The sequence below is a fragment of the Tinamus guttatus genome, unplaced genomic scaffold (assembly GCF_059628265.1).
Source record: "Tinamus guttatus ecotype Peru unplaced genomic scaffold, ASM5962826v1 Tinamus_guttatus_pri_ptg000052l, whole genome shotgun sequence".
NCBI lineage: Eukaryota > Metazoa > Chordata > Aves > Tinamiformes > Tinamidae > Tinamus > Tinamus guttatus.
The window spans coordinates 3530082-3545471 of NW_028288586.1; the positions used below are offsets into that span (position 1 = coordinate 3530082).

The 15390-nt window shown below is 38.6% G+C and overlaps 1 protein-coding gene across 6 annotated transcripts in view; it reads left to right on the forward strand.

Annotated features, from left to right (window-relative positions):
* The window catches only part of KCNIP4 (potassium voltage-gated channel interacting protein 4), a 374869-nt gene that overhangs the window by 331149 nt on the left and 28330 nt on the right, over positions 1–15390 (forward strand). The gene's annotated exons all lie outside the window — the stretch shown is intronic.

Genomic DNA, 15390 nt, shown 5'->3' on the forward strand with positions numbered 1-15390 from the left:
ATTACATGCAATTAAAACTGGATATAAAATATCTGGGATTTAAAATTTGCATAACAATTTGATATCAATTACTAACAAATCTCGGGTGTAATGTTAATCTGTGTAATCAGTTATGAGTACTGCAGCTTCCCAGGTACTAAGCATGCTACTGAGCTGAAGGCAAAAATAAATTTTATTGCATTTGTCATTTTTTGATCTAGTTTTTCTTTTGGTCTTCACCGATATTTACTATACAAATGAAATTTTGTAACAAAGTGTGCTAGTACTAAAAACACAATGAAACTCAATTAAGGACTTGGATAGTATGTTTTCCATAGCTAGTAAAAGAAGAAATATAAATTTTAGAGAAGTCTTAGGTATCAGATATTTTTTAGTGAATGAAGACCATGCAAAAAGACTTTTAAAGTATATTTTTACTGAACTCTTGCAAGACAAGTAAAATACACAGTCATTTAACATGTCCTTGCTATACGTTATCCCCAGTACCAGAAGGTATATAAAGTTTGTCATTTTAGTGATTAACAGTGATTGCTCTTAAAAGCTTTTCATTTCCTCAAGGTATTAGAGAACATTCCCCTGTTAATGACAATATTCCCTAGGTATTGCAAATCATGAGCTAATGTCTCTAATTATGTAAGGCAGAGATGTACTAAGTATAGCAGTTAAAATTTAAGAATAATCATTTTTAGTGTCTCAGAAATTAAGGTCCTTAGTATTTGTATGTGTAAAATGAGGTGTGGAAGAAGAGAATAGGTTATGAGGAAGTATTTTAATTGATTATGATATTACCATCTTTTTAAAAGGGAATTCCATCTCCTTTTCTGCTTTTGTGTTCTAAGATGGATTACCTATATCAAAGCAATTTTGATGATAATACAAAGTAATGCATCTTTATTCAGGTGTGTCATTTCCTTATCAGCACATAGTAATCCAATATATGCAACTATAAATGTCTTTGAATGTTTAGAACTAATGAGCATGAACTTCATTTCTTTTTGTTCAATGCAATTGCAAGATTATCATTTACCTAAAAAAAAAAGCTTTGAAACATGCCTAGGACTGATGTCTGTTATAAAAGTGAAGCAATTTAAAGCACTAATTTTTACTGCTTTAAAACTCTAACTCTTGAAATGAATGATTTCAGAAGTTTCGGGCAAGTTTGTTTTTGTTTGTTTGTTTGTTTTGCTTTATATCAGTTTCTACTGCAAAGCCTGATGCTAGATCACAGTTCCCTAATCTCCTAAGAAAATGGTTGGGGCAGGTCTGCCTCAGCGCTACCAGCACATTGCCTGGGGGTTTAGTCCATCTCTCATATCTCCTGTTCAGTTGTTATCAAATGCAGTTGAAGGAGCTTTGGTGGGTGCTGAGCCTGGGTGGCTTTGCAATGCCTCCCATGGTTTGCACTCTGAACAGCCTCCCCCGACGCTGCTCCACTCCTCAATTTGTCAGGCCTCAGGCCACCTGCCTTCTTGCTTTTCTTCCTTCTGGTCCGTCTGAACACTTTCCTGACAAAATCTGCCTTATGTGTTTTGCCTTCTGCTTAGTCCTCTCCAAAGGAGATCTTCTGCACAGAGAAGACTTCCTGGCACACACACACACAGCATCCTTAATGTAACACTTTCAAACCTGGTACTGAGTCCACCTTTATGCTGCTTGCCTGTTGCCCTATTTCTTCAATAACAATACAAAACAAGCTAAACTATGGCAAGGATTTAAGGTACTGTAGCTCTGCTGGTGTTACGCTGCTATTAAACTGAATCTGCCTTATCCTGCAGTGCCATGTCACCCACTGGCATTGCAGAGTGCCCTGACAGGAGCTCAGGAGAGAGCTGGAATAGATGGCATTAAGCTGGCACTGCTATGGCATGGGCTGTGCTTAATTCAAATGGAATTATGCCCTGGACTATCCTGGGCGTGCATTGCTGTTGTATCACCAGTAAACTGAGGAACAAATACTGCTACATGTTTGACCAGCTGATCATATGCAATCCACAAACAGAAGTCAAGCTCCTTCAACTCTATTGGTAAAACTATACCAATACGATATACGATATATAGCCTAATAAATCATAACCCTTTCTGAAGAACTTGAGTATCTCCATATTTTAATATTTAATTCTTTAGATGTGTCAAAAAGTGCTGAATAAGAATACTGAAATTGTTTTTGTGTGTGTGTTTCCAATAAACTTTCTAGTCCGTACATTTTTTTCTCTGAAAAGCTAGACTGGCTCCATCTAAATTAGTAGTATCCTGTTTTTGATAGTGGTCAGTAGTTCAGGCTCTGGGAAAGAGCAATAATTCCCCTAATCCCTGATGGTAAGGTTCTGTCACCTGGCATTCTGTGACTGAAGTACTTCCTGTGCTGCGTCTGTATTTTGCATGCTTTTGCCAACTCTTCTCCCATAAACTTTCATAATTACGTTTTGAAGTCATTAGCGGGTTTTGACATCCACATCATTCTGTGAGAAATTAACTCCAGACTTTAATAATTTCTTCTGTGAAAAATAACTGATTTGTGTCTCAGACCTATTGCCTTTCCTTCTCATTCTGCTATGAAAAAATGAAAATGAATAACCATTACCTTATTTATTTTCTCAAAGACATGCATTGTTTTGCATACCCCCAGCACATTTAGCCTCTTCTTTTCCTAACTGAACATTTTTCTCTATATTAGTTCCATTATATGAAACCCCTTCCAGCCTGTTGCCTGAACCCACTATAGTTTTACTGTGTTTGTTCTGAGATGAAGGTGACCAAAATGTTACACAGCTTGCATCCATGTATTTATTATTTATGACTTTAAGTTACTTGCATATATTTCTGCTTGACTTCATATAAGAAAATGAAAAGTATTACTGTTTTTTTTTCTGGAGCCTGAATGACATTTACTGTCTGTTTTACTCCATGCTTTTTATTTAAACAAAAATAAAAAGGCAAACCTTTAGAGATATGTTCACTGATTTGCTTTACCAGTGCAGGAAAATGGCACTCTGAAACCAGGCAGTGGTTCAGGCGGTGGGAGCACAGGGTCTCAGAGGGCATCCCTGTGTATTCCTACTGACCTGAAAGCTTTGCAAAGCCTTTCAGATTACACTGTGGTACAGGTGATGTGCTGGGAAGCAAGGAGTATGATTGCAGAGAAGGCCCAAAGAGTACTGAAATTGCCTGTTTCGAGGATGGTTGTTTTGCTAGTGGCTAAGGTCAACATTTAAAAGACAACAGGAGATGTACTAAAGAGAATGCAAGAAGTTGGGAAAAAGAGCCCAGAGATGACCTAAACACTGTTATAAGGAGAAGCACCAGGGGAGGGCTTATGCCTGCATTCAGTAATTTAGCCATTTTAAAGCTTTTATATTATCCTTGAAAAAGGAGCTTAACAGAAGTCCTAATCCCGCCCCAGACTCCGAAGGTGTCCCCAGCACTCTGGTTTTACAGTTTCCTGCACTGCGGTTGATGAATTGTTGCTCAGCTGCCATCACAGTGGGACCTCTCCATTTGGTATTTGGCTTTCTGCTATCCTGTTTCTTGTAAATTGAAATCGTGATTGCTGCAGTTATTAACCTTTCAAACCAAAGGCTCTGTGGCAGGCCTAGTACAAGTGGCACTTCACAATAAATTGCCCAGACTATCACGCATGTGCTCAGCATGTGGTCTTGCTTTCTCTTTCATCCATTGATAGATTTCTCACAGTTTTAAAAATGCCCCTGAGCTATGGCATATTTCTATTTTTAAAATACTGAGACAGTGCTTTTTCTTCATGCAAGATACTCCTGTGTTAAACTAAAATGTTAATGATCTTTTAATTTTGGTTGAGTAATCTCATCACAAATTCTATGGAATGCCATGTTAGGAAACGTCTAGATATTCATTTAAATGTGAAAAGATTTTTGATGAACATTTCCCTCACCTTCATATCAGAGAAGGTGTAAATTGAAATTATGCATATGTTAAAATGACCCTGGATACATACTATAGCTTTAAATAGGGAGCTCTATAATTGTGACATTTACTGAGAAACCAATAGAATAGAAATAGAAACCAATGTTTTTAAGACACCTTTCTTCCCTATTACTGTTGGGAAATGAGGCAAACAATAAGAAAATAATGGTACACTCAAGGTAGGTTTTTCTCATCACACCACCCATCCGTGTAAGAATAAGTGTGTGCAGAACTCAAACTATGCTAATTTGTTGAAAGATTTTCCATTTCAATTATGGTTTGATGAAAGCATTGAATTACTGTATGTTGCATTTGTGAGTCTGACAAATTTTAATGAAAGGCTAAACTTTTTAGGTGGTAAAAGTCATTTGTTGATCGTCTGGAGCACTTAGCAGCTTTGTATGATAAGATTCAACTATTCTCTACCAGGAAAAATCCTTCCTTTTTGTTTATTGCTCTTTTACTATCTTGTAAAAAAAAAAAAAAAATAAGTGACGGGAAAGAGTTCATTTTATCTCATTAAATATACTGAGTAGGAAATAAAAATATCAGAATCATGCCATCTGAGTTTAACCATCTTGAGTAAATCTCTATACCAACTGTAAGAATAGTCATTTTTGATGCAGCAAGGTGGACTAAATGGTCTCCAGAGACCTCTTCCAGCCAACACTTCTGTAGTATGAGCTGCTGAAATCCTGCTGCATAAATACTTTCTGTGAAAATTTAGACTAATGTTTGATATGCCTTATGGTATCTAGATAGTGTTGGCATTCTAGCATTAAAAAGAACACTAGAGAGACACAGTATCTTATGTTCTCATTAACATTAACTGACAAGGATGTCAAATTCGAAGTTTTGATGCTGATCTTTGAAGACCAGTTCTAGACCTCCTATGATAAATGCTTTTTGATTTTTAAACATTCCAAAATTACCAGTTAGGCCCAGCAACATGATTTAGAGCACTTAAGTTTAGTACTAGCTCTCATTACAGTCAACTTATTCAGAGATAGATCCTATAAAATGCTACTAAGAAAGTTTTACAGATGAAAAGGAGCCTGCTTAGAATGCCTGATATCAGTTGTCAGATACAAATATTAATCTGAATTCTAATGCTATTCCAAAGTTTTGGGGTATAAATATATGGTATTTTCATTCATTCATGAGAAAAAAAAGAACAAGGCAGTGGTATTGTAGCTGGTAGCTAGAGAACTTTCTCATGTAGTGAGAGTCAAAAAAGGTTAATGTAATTTATTTTAAATATATATATATAAATGGCATTTAGAAGAGCAAAATTGAGGAATGTCTGTGTCTAGACTCAATAAAAGTAATTTTCATCATATAAATAATTTCTGTACCTCTGCATTTTTTGTTTATTTGAGAAGATGAGGGCTATACATATGCTTTGCATTTTGCAATATGTACACTGTCTTATGTAAAACCTATCAATACAGCTTTGAGCGTATTCCATTCAGTTGTATACTGATTACTAGAGATTTGAAATTAATACAGGCTGAAATTAAATACAAAAAAAAAAAAAAGAGCATGATGGACAATGACAGCAGCAAATATATTTCTTCCTCTCACATCAGTATTCCAAATCTCATTTTGGAATTTTACAGCTGAAATGTGGTTTTCAACCTCCCCTACAGAGACCTAAGGGGGAGGTTTCACTTCAATGCATTTGCGTATAGAGTTGGTTCTACACAAGCTTCTTGTGATCCCACATGGTTTAACAAGTCTGTAGAGGCTATGGGTTAGATGATAGCATGGGAATTTTGACAAGAGCCAAGATCTCTCCAGATGCAGATTTTGTTACTGACCAAAAAGAAGAGAGAGAGACTAAAATAAGATTAGAAATCAGTTGTGCTGACTAGCGTGAAGCAACACTAAAACCATCTGTCTTATATTTTTCTGTATGTCTGAGTGTAAAAAGCAGGATGGACTACCAACACTGCTGGGTAGTAGTGTATGAAACATGTTCTTCTGAAACAGGGCATGGGGTGCTGTACACCACAGCAGTGGTGCAGACAGGCAGAGGTTGTACATGCAAAGGAGCACCAACAGCTTCTCTTTGTGAATGAACTCAGTGATGACATTGGAAGTGTCATTGGAAAGCACAGAAAATTATTCAATTTGGAACATAGGAACATCAATAAAAAAGAGTCAAATAGAATCATAGAATAATAGAATACTTAAGATTGGAAGGGACCTCTAGAGGTCATCTAGTCCAACCCCCACTTGCAGGGTCACCTAGAGCACATGGCACAGGTGTTAAAAAGCCCATCTCAGGGGAATGGGGGGACGGGGAGGGTGGGAAAAAAGTTTGTAGAAAGCTTTGCTGGAAGTGATTTTGCCCTACAAGGAAGTGGTGTTACATCTGTGACTGCATCCAAGCGGGTTTGGAAGATTTCCAGAGAAGGAGACTCCACAACCTCTCTGGGCAGCCTGTTCCAGTGCTCTGTCACCCTCACTGTTAAGAAATTTTTCTTTAAGTTCGTGTGAAACTTTTGGTGCTTCAGTTTGTGGCCATTCCATCTAGTTCTATCAGTGGCCACCAGTGAAAAGAGGCCAGCACCGTCCTCCTCACTGCCTCCCTTGAGGTACTTATAGACACTGATCAGATCCCCTCTCAGCCTTCTCTTCTCCAGGCTGAACAGGCCCAGCTCCCTCAGCCTCTCCTCATCGGGCAGATGTTCCAGGCTCCTGATCATCCTTGTAGCCCTGCACTGGACTCTCTCCAGCAGCTCCACGTCCCTCTTGTCCTGTGGAGCCCAGAACTGGACACAATACTCCAGATGCAGCCTCACCAGGGCTGAATAGAGGGGCAGGATCACCTCCCTCGACCTGCTGGAGACGCTCTTCTTAATGCACCTCAGGATCCCTTGGCCTTCTTGGCCACGAGGGCACACTGCTGCCTCATGGTCAACTTGTTGTCCACCATGACACCCAGGTCTTTCTCCGCAGAGCTGCTCTCCAGAAGGTTGGTCCCCAGCCTGTACTGGTGTCTAGGGTTATTCCTCCCCAGGTGCAGGACCTTGCACTTGGCCTTGTTGAATTGCATGAGGTTTTTCACCGCCCAGTTGTCCAGTCTGTCCAGGTCCCTCTGGATGGCAGCGCAGCCCTCTGGGGTATCAGCTACTCCTCCCAGTTTGGTATCATCAGCAAACTTGCTGAGGGAGCACTCTGTGCCTTCATCCAGGTCATTGATGAATAAATTGAACAGGACTGGGCCAAGGACTGACCCCTGGGGGACACCGCTAGCTACAGGCCTCCAACTAGACTCTGCAAATTTGACTCTTCAGAAGTTCTGAATATTGCTGGAAAATCAGATAGTAATGATGCAAACTAAAAACTAATATTTGCCCATGTTAGAAAACTTCTGTGACTTGCTCAGCCTGCATAATCTAAATAATAAGTAACAACATAACAAATCTCCAAGTGAGCAAACCTCAAAACTGGATACCATGTCTGCTGTAAACAGACAGATTTCTATAAATCATCTTTTTCTATCTAACGAGATAATTTCTGAAGAAAACTGTAAAATACATTTACCTCAATCCTCCATTTTTAAAAAATGTGGTTATTATTTACTTGTAGTGGCTTCAGCTCAAATGTTTTCTCTATTTCAGATGACTGAAGAAAAAAATTAGAAAGCAATTTTGCCATCATAGAAGTTTGTTTACTATATTTCAAAAGCACTGACATTCATTTACTCATGGCTTAGAGCAAAATTTTCCATATTTCAAATGAGGCTATGTGAAAATCTTTTAACAGACTGGGTAAAAAATAATGCTTATATTTACTATATATTTCTTTTGGGAGTTAGTCAAGAAACTTGAAACTCCTGAAACATCACAGTAAAAATGATTCAGAGATGGAGTTTGACAGACCTGGTGTATAGTTGTTAGTCTTCACAGATTTACAGACCTTAAGGCTTTCAGTGAAGACATTCTTTTCAATTAGTCTGCAGTTGCTGCCAGACATTGGATTCTTCTTTCTTAGGGCTGGTAATGAACTCAGTCCCTACAGCTCTATTTAGCTCATGACTTACTGCTGTTCATGGAGATACTTTAGGCTGTGTTCACTAGGGAAAAACTGTCATCTAGTGTACCGAAGACTGCCTTCATAATAGCAATTGCTTAGTTCTGAATTATCTCTGAAAATGTAGGTGCTAAGGCACTAATTAAGCACCTCACAAAAAATAGTGTGATTTTAATCACCAATGCCAATTACAGGGCAGAGCACTTAATACCTCAGAAGGTGTTCTTTATTCCAGAAAAGCTGGTTTTGTGTTTTGATGGGAACATGTTGCCCTGTGTTGTTTGAAACTGGCAATAGCCGTTCTCGTGGCTCTGTGGTCTGGTGCATTATCAGCAGAACTCACATCAAGGCATTACACCAGTTATTTTGAGTTGACACTTTAGGCTGAGTATATGCCATCTGTTCTACCAGCCACGTACAGCCACGTATTTATTGTGACACATCTACTGTTAGAGCTATAGAACTTTAATGAGTATCAATATGTTATATCTGAGAAATACAAATGTTTATGTACCATGAGATTATGCTATATTCTTTGGCTATACTGCAGCTACTTTTTGCTGCAGCTGGAGTAAGGATCACAAAGTCTGATACTTGATTTATAAAAAACTGAGTTCTTGGTCTTGTATAATTGCTAACATCGGAAAAGTAAGATTTGGTGCAATGCATCAGTGAAAATATTACCATTGAAAAATGCAATGACTAGACACTCACTCTTGTTCTCCTTTCTCTCCTCTGACCCTTTTTCTTCATGAGATGATTATTAATTCCAATTGCTACAAACACTGCACAGTGCAAGAAACAGCCTAGCCGAAATTTTTTTAACGAGCTGATTCATCAATCCAGAAAGCAGTTTAAGACATTCTTATCTTGTTTCTTGCTACTGGTTTCCTTATTTGCCAAGAAGTATATATAAAATATCATAATTATGTATCAAATTTTGTCCAGAGTTATCTCCCCTTTACATAACACTTCTGTCAGACAAAGCAGACAGGCATTTTCTGGTGAGTATCCTGAGCTGGAAAAATTAGAGATGGAATAAATATATTTTCTGGTAATGCTTCCACATGGTACAGTTCAACAATTTGGGTCCTGAACACTACAAAAATCTAGATTATAGACAAAGTCATTTCTGTGCTGGGATTTGTTCTACTTTTCAATATTTTCCAGGTGACTTTGGATCTTTCTCATTATTTTCTGGTAATTTTAAATGACATCAGCAGTATCTAGGTTGTGTCAGAAAATGATAAATGGTGAAAAATGGTGAAATTGTCAACTGACTGGAGTTTCTTTTTGATTTCAACAGAACTAATTTCAGATTAGAAATTTCTTTAGATCTTCATCTGTGCAAAAATATATACTGATAAAGCATTAAATAAAACAGCAAATCAAAAGTGGCAAAACAGAAGACTGTGATACGCCTTGGGCAAACCTGGATTCTCCTCAAAGTGAAAGTCTAAAATCCAGTATCAAACAAAGAAAATATTCTTTAGATCAGCTGGCCACTAGTGCAACTGCTTTTCATTCAGATTATTTGACTGATTCTCATGTGTCTAACTTTCAAGTAAGAAAATTTATTCAACTCAATCTGATCCATTATAAAATATATTCATAGGATCTTTGATATGGAGTGTATGAGAAGAAATAGGAGCCAATAACTGAGAAGGCAGCATGATTCAGTAAAAACACTGGGAAACTAGAAGTCAAAAGGCTCTGTCAGATGGAAATAACAGTAACCTCAGTAACAGTAACCTGATATAGGAAGCACTATATATAGTGTTTGTAGCAATGAATAATAATTCATTGGTCCATTTATGTGTCTACAACCTTCTCCTGACTAACTTTGCTGCCCAAAAAGAGGTGTCAAGAATAATTTTTACAAGTAAGCCTCCAGTAGCTGGCTATAGTAGTATTTACCTCTGATACATTATCTACTGGCAAATGTAGGTATTGGGGCAACAGACACGTGATTGTGCTTGTGATTAAACATACCTGAAGTGAATGTTGGATTCAGGTGCCGAGAAAGCGAACTGTAAAGTACACAGAGCTTTGGCTCAACAGGTAGGAGATCCAGGTCCAACAACTAGTTTTGTTACTGTCCTGCTGAACAGTCCCATTTACATTCTTTATTTTCCCACTTTTCAAATTTTTTTTCCTAAGTTGACGCTTAGTCAGTGTGTTTCCCTAGAGTCAGGTTAATGAGTCAATAAAACTAACTGTACAATATTCATTCTTATTAATGAAGCTTTAAAACATGCAATGTTACTTACCTTTCATTAAATCAAAATAAAAAGACTGACAGATATAAAACAACAGGGCCCTTTAATCTAATATGAAAGCAAATGCAAAATTAAATTCAGATAGAAAATAGAAAGTAGAAGGGTTTTTTTAAATCAAATTTTAACTGCCCGTATAGATTCACCTGGTTTGGGTACTTAGTTCTTGAATTTCTAATGCTATTCTTTTAGGAGGAAAATCCTACCTTTCTTGAAGTGTGTGACAAGTCTTGGTTGTTTTCAGTAGGATATGCCCAAATGGCATGAAGATTTGGGGACTTTCTTTGTGCATTTTTTAATTAGAAGAATGCTCACATGAGGATCACAGAGCTTTAGATAGAAAAGTGGCAATTAGGATGTTGTTCAGCTCCTCCTCCTGTCATTAGCAGTTTGTGATGAAGAGAACCACAAGTTCTTTCAGTCTATCAGACACCTGCAGTTTAGTGGTAGCTAGTGCTAAAAGCCTCCATTCCATGCCCCATAAGATATGCACATGAGGCAAAACCAAAACATAAATTGTATTTCTTTTTTTCTTAACTATGTCTCTGTTGCCCTGCACTTTTAAAAAATGTCATCTTTTTCAGGTTTACTGAGAATCAGTTTTCTTGCCACCTACCTGATGAATGCACCTTGAAGGAGCAGGCAGGCAGTGCTCCCTGTCGAGTTGCGAGCGCGCTGGGCCTCAGCAGGCCTCCCCGCTGCTCACCAGGGCCCTGAATCCTAGCGCTTCGCTCTGCCTGTTGCCGTTTTGCTCTTTGCTCCCGCACTGACACAGAGTTCCTTGGAGCAGAAGCTTTTGGAAAATCCAAAGGCCCTGTATTTGTGCTCCATCTCCCAATCCAAATTAGGGCCCAAAGATTTAAACATGTCTTTTTATTATTAACTTAATTATCTCCAAATGTAGATATTCCATGAATAAGCCAGAAAGTTTTGTTTGGAGGTTAATTATTTTATTGTTTCTTACTTTTAAGTAGTAAAGTTCTCCAGAGTTTAGTCTAGTATCAGCCCTTAGACTTGATCAAATGACTATTTTGGATTTGATTTCAAAAAAAAAAATCAACTTTCTGCTTAAGGAGTCTCCTTAAGGAAACATATTACAAGGAGAAATGAAATCTCTGTCTTAAGTATATCCTGTATAATGCATATTCTATTTTCAGATATGTCTGCTCCTCTAGTTATCTTTTTCTCTTTTCCTTATCCATTATAACTGGAATGTGTCTTCAGCTTCTCGTCTCATATGCTGTTTCTGTTTTCACAAATAAATCCTAGCAAACATCAATTACCATTTATTTAGTTTTATTTCGATAGTCAATTCTAATTATTTTGACCTATGTGACAAGTTTTAGAAGTGCTGCCAAAACCAGTGTATCAAATTTAATTCCAGTTCTTAAAGTTTCTCAGATTTACGGCACAAAGAGTGCCCAGGAAGTTTGTTCTGGCCCTTCTGTGGTTGTCAAAACCAGAAGAACACTGGTTATTGCTTCTGGCTTTCACCAGAAGACCTGATCCTGTTCCTGACAACTTTAGACTCTCTTTTATAAACCATTATACAAGCAAGGCCAAGGGGATCCTGGGGTGCATTAAGAAGAGCGTCTCCAGCAGATCGAGGGAGGTGATCCTGCCCCTCTACTCAGCCCTAGTGAGGCCACATCTGGAGTATTGTGTCCAGTTCTGGGCCCCACAGTACAAGAGGGATGTGGAGCTGCTGGAGAGAGTCCAGCGCAGGGCCACGAGGATGATCAGGGGCCTGGAACATCTGCTCGATGAGGAGAGGCTGAGGGAGCTGGGCCTGTTGAGCCTGGAGAAGAGAAGGCTGAGAGGGGATCTAATCAGTGTCTATAAGTACCTCAAAGGAGGGAGTGCAGAGGATGGTGCTGGTCTCTTTTCAGTGGTGGCCACTGATAGGACTAGAGGAAATGGCCGGAAACTGAAGCACCAAAATTTCACAAGAACTTAAGGAAAAATTTATTGACAGTGAGGGTGACAGAGCACTGGAACAGGCTGCCCAGAGAGGTTGTGGAGTCTCCTTCTCTGGAGATCTTCAAAACCCGCTTGGATGCAGTCCTGTGCCACGTGTTCTAGGTGATCCTGCGTGCGCAGGGGGGTTGGACTAGATGATCTCTAGAGGTCCCATCCAACCCTAAGCATTCTATGATTCTATGATATAAGCACATTTGTTCTTTGCTTTGCAGTACTGGGACCCCTCTCTTCAGAGAAAATGTTGTTAATAGTGGAAAAAGCAAACCCCCTTAATGAATGATAAATGCAGCTTTTATAGTGATAAATATTATAAAATACGAAATTTAAATGATTCCTCAGTGCATTTCATCATAGTTAGTAGCAACCAAGTATCAATCCATCTGCCTATAGTACTGAATGTCTTTGAAAGAAACAGAGTACAGTCACTCTTCAAAAAATACTGAAGACACATTAGTTGGGAGACACTTCCAAACCAAATGTCCTGCATGCAGAGATGTGTCCCTCAAATGCAAAATTCTTCATGTTCTACTATCTTGATTAAAATGAGAATTTAATTTAGTGTCAACACTAAGTATTGACCGTTGGTTGTCTTTGACATAGAAGAAAATCAGATCCGATCAGTTATTTTGCTTTACATGCTAAGGTTGCGTTATAAATACATTGTACTGCACTTAGACTTTCTCTTTTTCAAATATGATTGTAAAACATATTTGATAATGATCGTGTGCCAAGTCTGATGGCATGAGAGGATCATGCCATCCTCTCACGCCTCTGCTCTGGCAGAAGGATATTCATATGGTTTCTTCACCAGTGAATTTTCTGTTTTTTAAGGGTACAAGGAGTTTCTAGTGAAAATTAAAGCACTGGCTAAGCTTCTAAGCTCCATCTGCTTTGGATAAGGAAAATGAAACAAATGCTTCATGGTCTTCAAGTAGTGAATTTAGCTATACTGAGATATTGCTGTTAGGGATAGCTTACGTCCTTCATCCTGTCCAGGATGTGAGTTATGTGAGTGAGTTAGACAAAATTTCCCTGGGTGACCAGCATTCACCATCAGGAAGGCCTTCATCCTGCCCTCTCCTGTGAGTTTGAGTATTTTGAAGGAACCTGACTTAAAGTGCTGGAGTGTGTGAAAGGCAAATCCCAGAAACAAGGCGAGCATAAAAACAGCCTTCCCAAGAGGCAAAGCCCTCTGCTGTTTCTAAAATGTTTACAGCAAACTGTACCTCTCAATATTGGGAGCCTGGGCTCTGCTAAGTTTAATCTATTTATAGGTTCTGCCTATTTGGAAAGTGAGTATTGTAAAAAACCCTCCTGCAGGGACAAACAGGGCCAGACCTTTCAAGCGCTGGGGGCTCCTCCATAAAGCGCAGGGTGGTGAGCATGGGGTGGGCTTTTCAGTTCTTATCCTTAGCCAGGGTGTTTACTGCCAGGGCTAATAATAGGAAACTAAAAATTAAACTAGCTAGCGGGCACTGCTAAAGAGAGAGCGGCCGTGATGCAAAGGGATGCTGGCACGTAGCCGCCGCGTGGTGGAAGCAGCCAACGTGCTGATGGCCATTTACTGCGCGGTCGCGCGCGCCGGGTGGGCGCCAGCCCCTCGTTTGTGCTTGGTTTTGCCTGAAAGCAGCAGATTGCTGCTGCACTAAGGGAGAGGTGGGAAGAGGCCCCTGTTTGTATCACTGCCTTTCACTAGGATGCTACAAATCTTGTGCGTCTTTGCTGTGCCATTGTGAAGTAGTATAAGTTTTATGCCTATCTTGTGACAAAAAGCTTTATCTGATGGAAGGAGCCTTGGAGGGAACTTCTAAACATATTTCACAAATGGATGTTACCAGAGACTAGACCACTTAAACCCACTGACTTTCATGTCATTCCCTGAGATTACTCATTATTGTTAAGGCTTGTAAATATATTCAAATATAAGAAGACTGTAGGATACTCTAATATTGTAAGACTTAATTTTGCAATTATTGAAAAGAATAACAAGCTCTTTCAGGGGAAAATCTTGGCCCATTGAAATCATCAGATTACCATCTTTCTAAATGACTGCACAGAATTTTGAATTAAAAATGTAAAACAAGAATAGTTTTGATAAAGAAAAGATACTGTGAAAGCTTTTTTTTTTTTTTTTGGAGAGAAGTCCTGAGAAAGCTAACATGAGAAACCTAAGCAGGAAAAAAAAATAGTTCAATTTCAACAGGCAAGGAATTAAATTAGTGATTGTCCCACTTGTGATAGCGCTATAAGTAGAAGTGATAATTGAAATTTAAAACACCAGTGATTTTCAATGAAATTAAATTGAACACAGATTATTCTTTAGAGAAAATGAGTAAAAATCCATCAAGATATACACAGGTCGTTATAAGCATATTCATTCATATATAATGTACATTGTTGACCATATTAGAAATAATGTTTAACAGACATGTTCCACATTTTGGAATGCATAAATTGATTAAAGTAAAAAAAAAAAAAACTGTTTCTTTTGAGGCTTTATGATTATCCTGTGTTGCTCAGAAAACCAACTGATACTCTATGTAAGTGGCATGAAGAATAAGGCAGTTATATCTGTTGTCTAGAGCAGCAGGTGACTCTTCTGCTAAACCAGTGTTAGAGGATGCAAACTATGAAGGGGGCTTCCCTATATATCAGAAGAAAAAATATTACACTTTCTTATTTATATTTAGGACCTTTTGTAATTTTAACATGAGATGTTACAGTGTGGATTGTCCCAGTAGTCTCAGTTATCTGGTTTGTCTGAACAGATCACAGTCATAAAAAGAAAAAAAGGTTTTCTTTGAGTCCTAGTGGTTGCCACTACTGTCAAATCCTGTCAAACAGGTATGCAAAGCTATTAATGTGCTCTTCCACTGCAGCCTGCCTCTGCTTATCTTCCATTTCAGTCCTTGGTCACTCTAACCATCTGTGGCAGTGACTTGGAAGGCAAGGAATCCTTCCTACTTTCTGCAGCTAGTTGATAGTACTTTAAAAAGAATTGCTTATAGGTTGTGGTAGCAGTCCATCCTACCAAAAAGCTTACGAAACTCCTGAAGACTTCTGCAATGCTAGTGGAGATGTGTCTATCAAAATGACATCAGTTCTTAAAATGAGGCTTTGGCTTACACATAGTTTACCATGCCCAGGAGCAGAT